The sequence below is a fragment of the Apodemus sylvaticus genome, chromosome 3 (assembly GCF_947179515.1).
Source record: "Apodemus sylvaticus chromosome 3, mApoSyl1.1, whole genome shotgun sequence".
NCBI lineage: Eukaryota > Metazoa > Chordata > Mammalia > Rodentia > Muridae > Apodemus > Apodemus sylvaticus.
Window position 1 is genome coordinate 86,188,153 of NC_067474.1, and position 13,139 is coordinate 86,201,291.

General features: G+C 36.7%; 1 protein-coding gene across 1 annotated transcript in view; it reads left to right on the top strand.

Annotated features, from left to right (window-relative positions):
- Positions 1-13,139, top strand: part of Frmd3 (FERM domain containing 3) — a 207,214-nt gene that overhangs the window by 1,470 nt on the left and 192,605 nt on the right. The gene's annotated exons all lie outside the window — the stretch shown is intronic.

Here is a 13,139-nt window from a genome sequence, read left to right on the forward strand (position 1 = left end):
AAGGTTGTATCAGAACCAAGCACTGTGAACATCAGAGTTTAAAATCTAATTATCTCTAGGATTCCCTCTTCCATCTTGAAGTTTTAAGACCCATGCTTATGGGATGTGAATGGACTAGCACTCAGAGAGGCAGGAATCTGCTTCTAGATTGTGCCTCAATTTTTAAAAAGACATTTCTTAATTAAAATATAATTATATCAGTTTCCTCCTTCCCTTTCCTCTTTCTAACCTCTCCCCCAAGTCTTCACTCTCCAACTTTTTTCATGTACCCCATACACAATCTCAACTGATGACTTTGATCTTTTATCATTATTGTCGTGTGTGTGTGTGTGTGTGTGTGTGTGTGTGTGTGTGTGTGTGCGTCTGTGTCTGTGAACATAAGAATATAAATACAACCTCCGGAGTCTGTTTTTATTGTTTGTGTGTATATGGTTTCAGGGTGGATCACTTCTGTTGAATAAGCAATAAGGGGACTCATCCCTAATTCTCCTTCTATTCCACGATCATAATTGTCCAACGTTCTTTATACAGGGTGAGGTTCTGTAAGGCTTTCGTTCTCCTCAGTTAATATGCATATTGATATTGCCACTGCTCAGGTCTTGTATGTACCCTTTCTATGAGAAATTGTTTCACAGTGGACTTCTGGTGTTCTGCATCTTCTAATTTTTCTGCAACCTTTTACCCAATATTTCCTTAGCAATAGATGCTTTTAAAAAGCTTTTAGGATGTACCCACTGAGGTTAAATTCCCCAAGATCCTTGATCTTTGCATTGTGTTCAATTGTGATTTTCTGTGAGGGTCTCCTTTTGCTTTAAAGAGTTGTTTCTTTAATGAAGGATGGTACCTACATTTGTCTGTGGGTAAATTTTAGAGTATAGGTAGGAGTTTTGTTGACCTAGCAAAGTGGTAGTCATAAATTCTTGTCTAAGATCCATGACCTCACTAGCTCTGGGAAGTTGGCTAGGTTTATAGTAGTGTTCATGATTACATTCCTGTTGAGTGAACTTTATTTACAACAAAACAGCTGTTGTTGCACGTTTGTGGATATCTGTCCTGCTGGTCATTATTATAATTCCTATGTGTTGCAGCTCATTGGGACCATTTTGTTTCCATCCTATAGTGGTTAGCTTTTATGTCAAACTTGAAACAAGATAGAATCATTTAGGAAGATGAAACCTAAATTGGGAAAATGTCTCATCTGATTGGCTTGTAGAAAAGCATGTTGAACATTTTCTTGATTGATGATTAATGTGGGAAGGCCTAGCTAGTTATGGGCAGTGCCACTTCTGGGATGTTCCTAGGTGCTGTAAGAAAGCAGGCTCAGAAAGCCATAAGGAGCAAGCCAGTAAGCCCTGCTATTTCATGGCCTCTACTTCAGTTCTTGCTTCCAGGTCCTTGACCTTCCTTCTTGTCCCTCAGTAATAGACCCTTACTTGGAAGTTTAAAAGATAAATCCTCTCCTCTCCAAGTTACTTCCGATCATGGTTTTACCACAATATTAGAAACTTTACTAAAACACTTCTTTAGAATTATTCCATTGTATTTTCTAGCCTTATGGAAGCTAGAACACAGGAAGGAGGATTTCAGGTCAGATCCAATTTAAATAAAAATAATCTGTGCTCCCTGTAATGAATGTATAGTGTCTTTAGGAATAGAGTGTTACCTTCAACCTCTGAAAGGCAACAGTAGCAACAGCAGTATTCTGACCAACCACTCAAAGAGAGATTTCTCATACCCAATACTGTGATTTTTGTTAGTCTGTAGCTCCCATTATGTATAATTGTATAATTATAGGTAAGTGAAAAGCAATAAGGTTTCTTCAGGCTTTATCAAACAATCTTGGTTTTGTCCATCACCTCTCATTCCTTCTGCTTCTATAATGGCCTCCCCCTGCCCTTCCCAGTTAGTGCCTCCTCTCATTTTTCTGTTTTTGACCTTTATTTTACCCATATCCTGCTATTTGCAGCCCCAACACCTCCTACCCTGTTGTACCATCACACTTTCCTAGATTCTATGTTGCATACTTGTTTCTAAAGATTTGGTGCTAGGGAGATCAAATGAGAGAAAACTTGTGATGTCTTTCTTTCTGGGTCTGAGCTAATTCATTCAATATAATCTTTCCTAAGTCCATTTACTTATCTTCAAATTTTATGACTTCATTTTTCTTTACTGCTGAATAGAATTGCTTAGTATATGTGTACTTCAATTCTATTACCCATTCATCCGTGAAAGGACAATTAAGTTGTTTTCATTTCTTGGCTCTTATAAATGGAGCCCCAGTAAACACAGCTGAGTAAGTATATGTGGAGAATATCAAGTCCTTTGGACATGTGGCAAGGAGTGGTATAGGTTTATGGTACGTGGCATATGGTGTTGTTTTATGAGGACTCACTCATTGATTATTTTAACTCCTGGATAAATGGAGTCCTATTCATAAAGTCCTCTCCCATGGCTATGCTTTATAGTGAACTGCCAATGTTTCAGGTTTCAAATTAAGGTGCTTGAGCAACTTGGAGTTAATTTTTGTGCATGGTGATACACAGATGTCTAACTTCATTCTTCTGCATGCTAATATCTACTTTTCCGAGCATCATTTGTTGAAGATGCTATCCTTTCTCTAGGCTTTTGGCCTCTGTTAAATACCAGATGGTTGTAGTTATGGGCAACTCATGTTTAGGTCTTGTGTATTTGATTCCATTTGTCTACATAACTGGTTTCTTGTACCAATACTTATAGTTTTTATTACTACAACTCTATAATATATCTTTCGAAATGGCAATCCTTCGAATATTACTTTTTGATCAGGATTGCTTGGTATATTTAGCTTCTTTTCTGCTTTCATATGAATTTTAGGAGGTATTTTTTTTTTTACTTCTGTCAAGAATGTTATGGGTATTTGTTAAGGTTTTGTTATTTTGTCCCAGCATGGGTGATCTATTGTAAAGAAGCTTCAATGTACTCCTGAGTAGAGTGTATATTCTTCAGTCTTTAGATAGAATTATCTGTATAGATCTGTTAGACTCATTTGATGTAAGATTTAATTTGCACGTTTCTGTTTATTTTCTAACCAGATGTCCTATCAGTTGGAGAAAGTGGGACACTGAAATAACCTACTATTATTGTGTTTGTTTGAAAATGTCTTTAATTCCATTAGTATGCTTTTTATGAAATTGGGTATACCTGAGTTTGGTGCTTATATGCTTGATATTGTCACATTTTCTTGATTAACTCATCCCTTGACTAGAGTGAAGTACCATTCTTTGTCAAGTTCTATTAGTATTAGTATGGTGTCTGTTCTATCATATGCCAACCACTACTTTCTTCTTTAACCTATTTGCTTGGAATATATATATATATATATATATATATATATATATATATCCTTTAACTTTGGGGTTGATTCCTGTAGACAATAGATACATTGACTTTTGTTTCTTAATACATTCAGCTAACCCATTTCTTTTCATTAGAGAGCTGAGACCATTATTTAGGAGTTATTAAATCATAGAAAGGTATATAGAGATTACATTTGTGTTTTTAGTTTTCTTTTCTCTTTCATGGAAATTTAGCTTCATTTATTTTCTCTCTAGAATTTCTTGAGTGTGCATATTCTTCTCTTCAGATCTAAGTATTGCTTTCAGGGTTCTATTTTCTTTGTTGTGTTTTTTTATATGAGTTGTTTTAACTTTGTAAAATGTTTTCTTCTCTCCTTCAAATATGGCAGACAGTTTTGCTGGGTATAATAGTTGACAGTCATGGTCATTTTGAACTTGTAGTACACTTTTCCAGGCTCTTACGGCTGTCAAAGTTCCCATTGAGAATCAGCTGGTGAACGGGGTGCAATGGTGCATTCTTTTAATTCTAGCACTCAGTAGGCAGATGCAGGAGAATCTCTGTTAGATAGAGGCCAGACTGATCTACATAATGAGACCCTGTCTCAAAACAACAATTATAGCCAAAAAAGAAGGATGAGGGGGAGGAAGAGGAGGAGGAAAAGGAGGAAAAGGAGAAGAAAGGAAGTAAGAAAGAAAGAAGAAAAAAGGAAAAAGATAAATCAGCTGCTATTCTGATGTGTTTGCAATTAGATGTGGCTCATATATTTTTCTCTTGTAGCCTTCAATATTTTTCTTTGTTCAATTTAAAGTAGGATATGTTGTGAGGTGTTACTTTTCTGATCTTGTCTAGTAGGGGTTCTGTTGGCTTCTTCTACCTGTATGAATATGTCTTTCCTTAGTTTATGAATTTTTTTCTATGATCTTGTTGTAAATATGGTCTCCACCATTCATGTGTGATCATCTTATTCATATATGCCTATAATTCAAAGATTTCATCTTTTGATAGTGTCTGTGCTGGTTAGTTTTATATCAACTCTACAAACAAACTAGAGTTGTCTGAAATGAGTGAAACTTAATTGAGAAAATGCTTCCATAAGGTCTGACTGCAAGGTATTTTCTTAATTAGTGATAGATGGGAAGAAAGGGCCCACTCATTGTGGGTGGTTCCATCCATGGGCTGGTGGTCTTCAGTTCTATAAAAAAGCCAACTGAGCAAGCCATGGTAAACAAACCAGTAAGAAGTAGCCCTCATGGCTACTGTCACCAGGTTCCTGCCCTATTTGAGTTCTTGTCCTGAATTCTGTTGGTGAACAACAATGTGGTTGTTTTTCAGGTATAAGCTAAATAAACCCTTTCCTATTCAATTTGCTTTTTTGTTATTTATTATAGCAATAGAAACCCTAAGTAAGACAGTGGCCCACATTTTCCACATGTTCCTTTCCTGGGCTTTAAAAACTTATTCTTTCCTATTTCACCTCAATCCTCTATTGTTGAGTCTTGATAATCTACCTTCTGTTTGATTCATTTTACTTGAAAGAATTTCCTCTGTTTTCTAATTGTAATACTGCATTTTTCAATTTCATCTTCATTTTAGCTTCTGCTCTCCTTAATGTTTCTATCTCCTTATTTAATTCAGCTTTCAAATCCCATATTATCTTTTTCATCTCATTCAGTAGTTTGTTCCATTTTGTTTGTTTTTAACAAAAGCATTTGTTGTTTTCCCCTTGAGGCTCAATGAAGTCTTTGCTTATGTTTTTTTAGCTCCTTGAATTCTTTGGTTCATCTTATGATTGTTTTTTTTTTTAAACTCTGCTTCCTGGGAACAGAGTTTTACATTTTGTCAGGGTAGTTGTTTTCATACTTTGACCTGAGAATATGGATTTCTTTGATTATCTGTCTGGCATGATAATCTAGCCTTCCTTACATTGAATCAGTATAGGAGCTGAATGACTTGAACTAAGACAGCTAAAGCTGATAGAAAAGCTGTTTAACTAACCTAGGCAAAGATGGCTCCCAAACCACAGATCTGGAGCTAGGTCTCTTGGTATGGAGTTGATCATGGGTAACCAGAAAGATGGGAGATCATGACAGTCAGGTGTGGAGCTAAGCTTGTGACAGTGGAGATCATTTGTGATAGGTCTGGAACTAGGCTTCTTGAACTTTTAGTTTCCTTATTTACTGGGGGTATTTATGACAAGAAATTAGTGAAATTTTTGTAAACTAACATCTGGGTATATTTCTGTGCAGGACTATGCTTCCCCATTACATGTCAGGAAAGGTTGCAGCAGCACCAGTGGCTTTGAGTATGTTTACTAACAGAGAGTGCTGCCTCCAGAATAAGTGGGAACACCCAGGTTACAAACGTGAGTTGCTCAGTAGTCTACTTGCCCTAAATCATCCCAGAGAGAAAAAAAATATAAGTTCTGTGAAAGGTTTCACTGCAAGGAGTCCTCAGGATTGTTGTATGAGATCATGTCAATGAATCCCATACCATTTGTCAGTATTTTCTATGTGTTATTATTCCCTTTTAACCTATAATATCCAATACATAATATAAATCTCTTGGGTAAACATTATTTTGATCTTATGAATAAGAAAACTGAGACACTAAATATTAACTTATTTGTCCATAAAAGTATGAGCTGTTGGCATGAAGATCTACAATTGTCTGGATCTGAAGCTTAAGTATGCCTTTGGCTTACTACTTCACATTCAAAATAGTTAGATTTCAGTGAGATTTCCAACACAGGAGCAGATGAATCCATGGAATCCTGCCTGAACTGACTTGAAGACCAGTAGGGAGTCTTGTCTCGCTAATTTGCATATGGATCAAGTTCAGAATTTGGCAGGAAATCTGGCATTCCAGAGCTGACTAGAATGCCTCAATCTAAATACCACTAGAAAACATTTCCACTTCCAGAAAATGCTGTATTTTTCCTCAAGAAAAATGCAGTTAGAGTCTACAAGCTGTATTTTTATGTTTCAGATGAAATAATCTTCAAATTATCTCTGTGAATCAAAAGATGAAGTGTGAACTAAGTTACCAAAGAGATTTCTTGCCTGTGTTCTAACATGTGACTGTGATGGTTAAGTAGCATGTGGGGTCCCAAATGTTTTCCCATGTAGCATTGCCTTTGGAGGGCACTACACAGTGTGTTTTTGTTGTAATGTGAGCTTTGTAGCTCATAAGATTGGTGACATAAGGATATAGGACAAAAGAAGAGGAAAATTTCAGAAAACATGTAGCTCTTTCATGAGATGATTTTTTTGTGTAGTTCTGAAAACTGTATTTTCAAAGATGAATTAATTTTAAAATCATAAATTTAATTTTATGCTAAATATCTTCTATATTTCAAGAAAAGGGCTAGACCTAAAGATTTTTTTAAAAAAAAAATTATATTCGTTAAGAGATCCTTGATCAAATTGAGACAGATAGACAAAATTTTTAATTTGAAAACAAAATGGCATATAGACATAATATAAACCAAGGGAACGTACCTATACAAGGCTGGTAAATTTCTCAGAATGTCTGGCTATACAGGAACTGGTGAATAACTAAAGGATCAGTGGACATCACTTGGAAGCAAGTTAGAAAGCCAAATCTAAAAGTCTTTTTGATTATCTGTTTTAGAATCTTCATTTGAATGGTATAGGCATTAGTCCACATTATTGGGCTCTTATATCTGCCACCCTTCTCCATGCCAATGCCTCCCTCCCACCAACACTAGGTAGGATAGAAAGAAGGTTAGAGAGAAAGGGGGCACAGAGCTCTTTAGACTATTTCCTGCTAATTAGGGGCATTGAGCTCCTTGGGGTAAGTCCTGTCTTTGCTGTCAGGATATCCAATTTCTTATTCTCTTTGATCACTACCATTCCACAAACAGCAGCAACAGAAACCAGCAGCAGGAACAGCAGCCTCCTTAGAGCATGCCTCTAGCCCTGACTAGGCTCAGGGCTCTGGCATTTATTCCCTCTAGAAAGTTCCCAGAATTCCAAATATCACATACTCTCAGAAACTATCTGCAGCTGGAAAAACCACACCTCTAGAGCATGAGGAAAATCATAATCACCCGCAGTGATTATGCTATTTTATCTCACACCTGGGATTAAAACAAAAATGCATTCATGTAACATAACTGGGTTTTTAAAGAAACCAAAATTCTCACTATAGAATGGGAACATAAAGCATTGCCAGTTGACTTCTCTTTATCTTTCTATATGATTTTTTTTTCTTAACACAGTACCATCTTAGGGTTTTATAGCCATGAAGAAACACTAAGGCCAAGACAACTCTTGTAAAGAAAAAAATTAAATTGGGGCTGGCTTCCACGTTCAGAGGTTTAGTCCATTATTGTCATGAGGGAAGCATGGCAGCATACAGGCAGACAGGGTGCTGAAGACAGAACTGAGATATCTACATTTTGATCCATAGGCAACAAAGAGAGACTGTGTACCATAATGGGTGTAGCTTGAAAATATATGACCTCAAAGCCCTCCTTCACAAATGACACACTTCCTCCAACAAGGTAACACCTACTCCCATAAGGTCAAATCTCCTAATATGTTATTCCCCATGATCCAATCATTCAAACACATGGGTCTATGGGAGCCATTTCTATACAAACCAACACAAGTACCATAGGGATAAATAGTATAACTGGATATGGAAATGAAGGCTGAATCTGAGTCCAAGATTGTTAAAATTAGTGACTAAAATATTGATAAAGCTCTTTTAAGGAGTACTCCATATAATGTTTTGTGCCCTTGTACTTATCCTATAGTTTGGAATATGCTTACTTGAAGGCAGGGAAGATAATCAGCATGTTAACAGATCATGACTAGGTTAATTAACTCTTATTCTAAAAGTATAAATAACTGCATTAAGAGAAAAAGATACAGATATCAATATATCAATACAATTCCTCTAAAATGCTTTAAGTTATAGACTTAAGAATGATCCTATAAGTCAGGTCAGTTCTTGTAATGTCAGGCTCTAGTATTTAGTGCCTTCTAGAAAATTAAGAGAACATACTTTTTCGGGGTTGAACATGAGGTACAACTTAGCTTGGCAGTTTCTTGAAGACTCGGGGAGAAAAATAATAAAGTCACTGAATCACTGAAGTTGGAAAAAAGAACAAAGAAAAAAAAAGAAAATTCCTTCATGTTCTTTCATACCACCTGGAACATTATCAGTTTTACCTTCACCTTTTGAATTCTGAAACCTCAAGGGAGATGTGTCTCTCCAGATGGGTGTCCTGCCACATGGTTGAGGGGCACCTTGAGCAATAGATTTTGCTTGCACTTTTGGAAAACATTTTTCCACCAGGTGTAGATAGTACCTCTTGTTCGGTTCTGATAATGAAGGGTAAAGAAAGGAAACGTTGCCCTGTAATTCAAGGACCACTAAAGAAGCTGAGTTTGCAGCTCCAGCTGCAATGTCACCACCCAAGAACAGTAAATTAGAAGAACAAAGCAAGTTTAAACATATGCCACAAAGAGGGTGGCTCAGGTTCCTCTCCAAATTGTGCCTTCATGAGATAGAGTGTGCCTTTTTATGCTAGTATCCAATCCATATATTGTTAAAATAATATAGCCTCACCAGGCTTTCTTCAATATAGTATACTTTGCCATGGTATGTTAAGTAACTATTAAATATGAACTTTTTTTGGGTGTTACTTGAAATAAAATGGGGAGAGGAGGCAGAATTTAGATTTGTAGCTTTCTTTATTCCATTATGAAGGCAAAATTCAACACCTAAGAAATACCTTCATTTATCCATACATCCATCTTTTCTAAAATCAAACACCTATCCCACCCCATCCCTCAGGTGAAGAACATTGGACTTTATAAGTTCTCAGCAAAGGTTTTAAATTTCTATGTGCTGTGTATGTGTGGTGGGGAGATGGTTCCTAAACTTGTGATCGCTGCAAAAGCAATAATTTTCAAATTGCAAATCAGAAAATTGGGAAGCCTTACTGCAGTTACATACCTCTTCGATCTATTAGGGAGGACCTGAGCATGGCTAGAATGTAGAAGTCCCAGGAAATGTGTGCTGACCAGAGTTACAACAGCCTGAAAGGCCTATTGGGTCTTTTCTGGGCATCAGAGATACAAGAAGACATTTTGAGTGTGTTCCATTCCATTCTCATAGGGAATACAGACACATAAACAAATTCAACATAGTACTATTGCTATAGGAAAATCCCAGATTGCTATTGGTATGGGGTGGGGGTGAAGCTAGTGAAGGTGTGAGCTGGAGACGGCATGGACTTTCCATTAAATGTTGTTCCTTTTGTTCAAAGCTACCACTTCTTAAAGGGAAATTTTGAAATAGATCACTGACATTTCTCACTGACATTTCCTTACATCTAACTTTGCTGTTTTTCTTGTAGACATCTCATCAAAACTTACAAGTTATTACTATGAGGACATCTTTAGTTTTTTTTCTGGTTTTCACCTCAACCTTAGTTTTTACTATTGTGTTTTTGAAATAGAAATAGTCCTAGAAGTTTAATTGAAACAAGCAAGAAGCATAAATATCTTTTTAGAAAAAGAAACGGTTGAGCAAAATAAAAACCTCTACACCCTAGCAAACATAAGGTTGTATAGTTCTTCTCTTCCTTTTATACCCTCCCTGTACTTCTACCAAGGTGGGAACTTCCAGAAAAGTGATCAGGATTGTTTTTTGAGCCAATTATACTCAGAATTTAGTTTGCTGTAAGTAGATGTATAAGATATAAGAACATGAATATGGTTTTTTTTTATAAGTATATCTAAGGTTGAAAAGTTTACTACCTGTCTTAGTCAGGGTTTCTATTCTTGCACAAACATCATGACCAAGAAGCAAGTTGGGGGAGGAAAGGGTTTATTGAGCTTACACTTCCATGCTGCTATTCATTACTAAAGGAAGTCAGGACTGGAACTCAAGTAGGTCAGGAAGCAGGAGTTAATGCAAAGGCCTTGAAGGGATGTTTCTTACTGGCTTGGTTTCCCTGGCTTGCTCAATCTGCTCTCTTATAGAACCGGAAGACTAACAGCTCACGGATGGTACCACCCACAAAGGACCTCCCCTCTTGATTACTAATTGAAAAAATGCCCCACAGCTGGATCTCATGGAGGCACTTCCCCAACTGAAGCTCCTTTCTCTGTGATAACTCTATCCTGTGTCAAGTTGACACACAAAAACCAGCCAGTATACTACCTAAAAGGTACAAATATGATCCACGGTCAGATTTTCCTGAAGATAATTTGAGGTTAACTATCTAGAGTTGATCATTACCACTTGTTTTTATTATGCCCTTTTGAGGACCCTGACGTGGCCCATCTGAAGGGACTACCATTACTTGTATTTAAATCCTGTTTGTAGACCACCACTATTCTTACAGCAATCTAGAACCATCCATGCCATCTGTTGTATTGGTTGTTTTGTTTTAGGCATTCTGTACTTCCTAGGCCTAAACTCTTGCCTCACAATATAAAATGTAATTTTAAAATGAAGCCCATGTGTCACTTTCTGCCGGAGTTTCACACTGCTATCATTATTGGAGCAGTGACTAGAATATATGCTCTTGTGTGACATGAAAAAGGACAAAAGAGCTTTTGGCAGAGATGCCAAGTGATACACATTTTGAAGAAAAAGTAGTCATTGTCCAAAATCTGGAGAGGTGGCATGTTGAAGAGGAATAGTTGGGATAACACTCTGGTAGAAGCCTGAGCATAAGGAAAAACATGGAATTTGTGGGGAATTGAAAGAATTGTGCTTCAATTTTATAAAATAGTATAGTCTTAAAAATTCTCAGTATAAATAGATAATGCAATATATTATTAGAATCTTGAATACATTATTGTCCATTTTTACTAGGCAAAAATTTAGACTATTCATCAAGGTATGGTTTGTTTGAGCCAAAGTAAACTGAAGAAGAGTTTCTTCTGAGTAGTTGTTGGGTGCTATTACACCTGGGGAGACAGGAACAAATGTTTGTTTACCACCGATAGGACCAGTGACAGAGCACAGAATATTACCAAAGTCCTACTTGGTAAACCAGTCAGTTTTATTGGGGTTACTTACAGGAACAGGAATGATACAAGCTTCATTACAAGATTTCTCCTACCTTTAGAGCATCCTATGTCTAACAAACTTCCCTCCAATATGAGGTATTTTATCTCAGAGGAAAGTGCTATATAACAGTTATGTAGCTCATATTTTTACAGATACAAGTAAGTTTTGTCTCAGGATTTGAATGTCTTAATGTTTTTTGAAAAGGATAATCTCAGGGCCACGAGAATTGGAAATTCTTAGCTAAGATTTTCAACTCTACCTCCACCATCAGTGAAGCAAGTCATTCTTAATTACTAATCATGAAATGAGTAGATCTTGCCAAAGCAACTTACCCCTCTCACCCCTGACTGATATATGCAATTGTAAGAGCTCCAGGAAATAAGTATCAAAGAGACAGAAGTATAAGAACTTCAAAAAGGCCTCCTTATGCACAGTTTTTCCACAAATAATATGTGAAAATGTTTTTCTACTCTTTCTGTCCTGGCTGGTAGGTACTAGCTCATGTGGGAACTGTGCAACTAGTCTGGAGCTGAATTTTCAAGGATAGTCATCCAAAGTTCCCTGAGGTTTAAGTAGCATCTGTAGCACCTGGTCAGCTCCACAACAGCAATTAATCTTGGAAGTGAAGAGGAAATGATAGTTTCTATACTTATATGTTATTTGGGTCACATTTTAAAACCATAGGAAATTATTCACCTTTAATCTCAGGAGTATTTGGTGTGTGGGGGGGGGGAGGGGGGAATTAGGTAGGATTTTTAGCCTTTCCAGTCCAGTCAATCTTTTTTAAAGTCTTGGAAAGGACAGATCCACTTAGCATGGGAATAACAAAGATTTCTAGAACCTGTTCTCCTTTTCATTGTTCTTTCTCCATTGTGATAGTTATTGTTCATGCATGCTTAGATAATGGGCTATATTTTCTCTTTGTACCTAAATATAAATGACCTACAGTGATTAGATGGAAGAAAATTCACCCTTGTAAATACTGGAAAATAAACAGCACTTTTCAAATTGGTTTTTATTCTCTTATTGATTTTGTAGAAAATACCTCTTATCATTAATTATTAAAGCATAGAGTAAAACTTCAAATAAATGTAGGAGATTATCCAGCAAAAAATGGATTCTCCTTCTGCATATGACACTGGCTGTACTCCTCAGGGGCCCCAATTTCCAGAGAAATGTTTCACAGGACTCAACAACTTAGCACCTGCAGATTCTGTTTTGTGAGATGTTTTGTTTTTTTCTATCAGGTTTTCAAAACCTTCAGTATTTTGGTGCCCATATATATGATATTTTCTTTGTGGACTTATATTTGTGTTAGCTGCTAATACTCATGTTCTGTTTTGATAGGTAATCTCTACTGCTTCAATTATTTTATTTCATTTCACTCCTTTGGAGTATAACTGGACAAGATGAGTAGTCTTTCATGCCCTTCTCTTTCTATTCTCATCTCCCTGTTCTAAAACCTTTGTATATCTTTAAAGAAAACTGCCTACCACCAATGGGCCCTGAATAAAATTCCACTTTTTCTGTGCAGTATGTAATATTGTAAAAGATCTGACTATCTGATGTGTGAGGATCTTCCCAAAGCAGAATGAATTAGTTCCGGCATGACCTGGGAGTAGTGGGAAAAGGAATATAAGCCTGCCCTTCAGAAGGAGGAGAACAGAAAGGAAAGTCCTGAAGATGTGTACCCGTATGCCACTGTACACATAACTCCAGCAGGCCCTGTGGCCTGCTTGTAATCA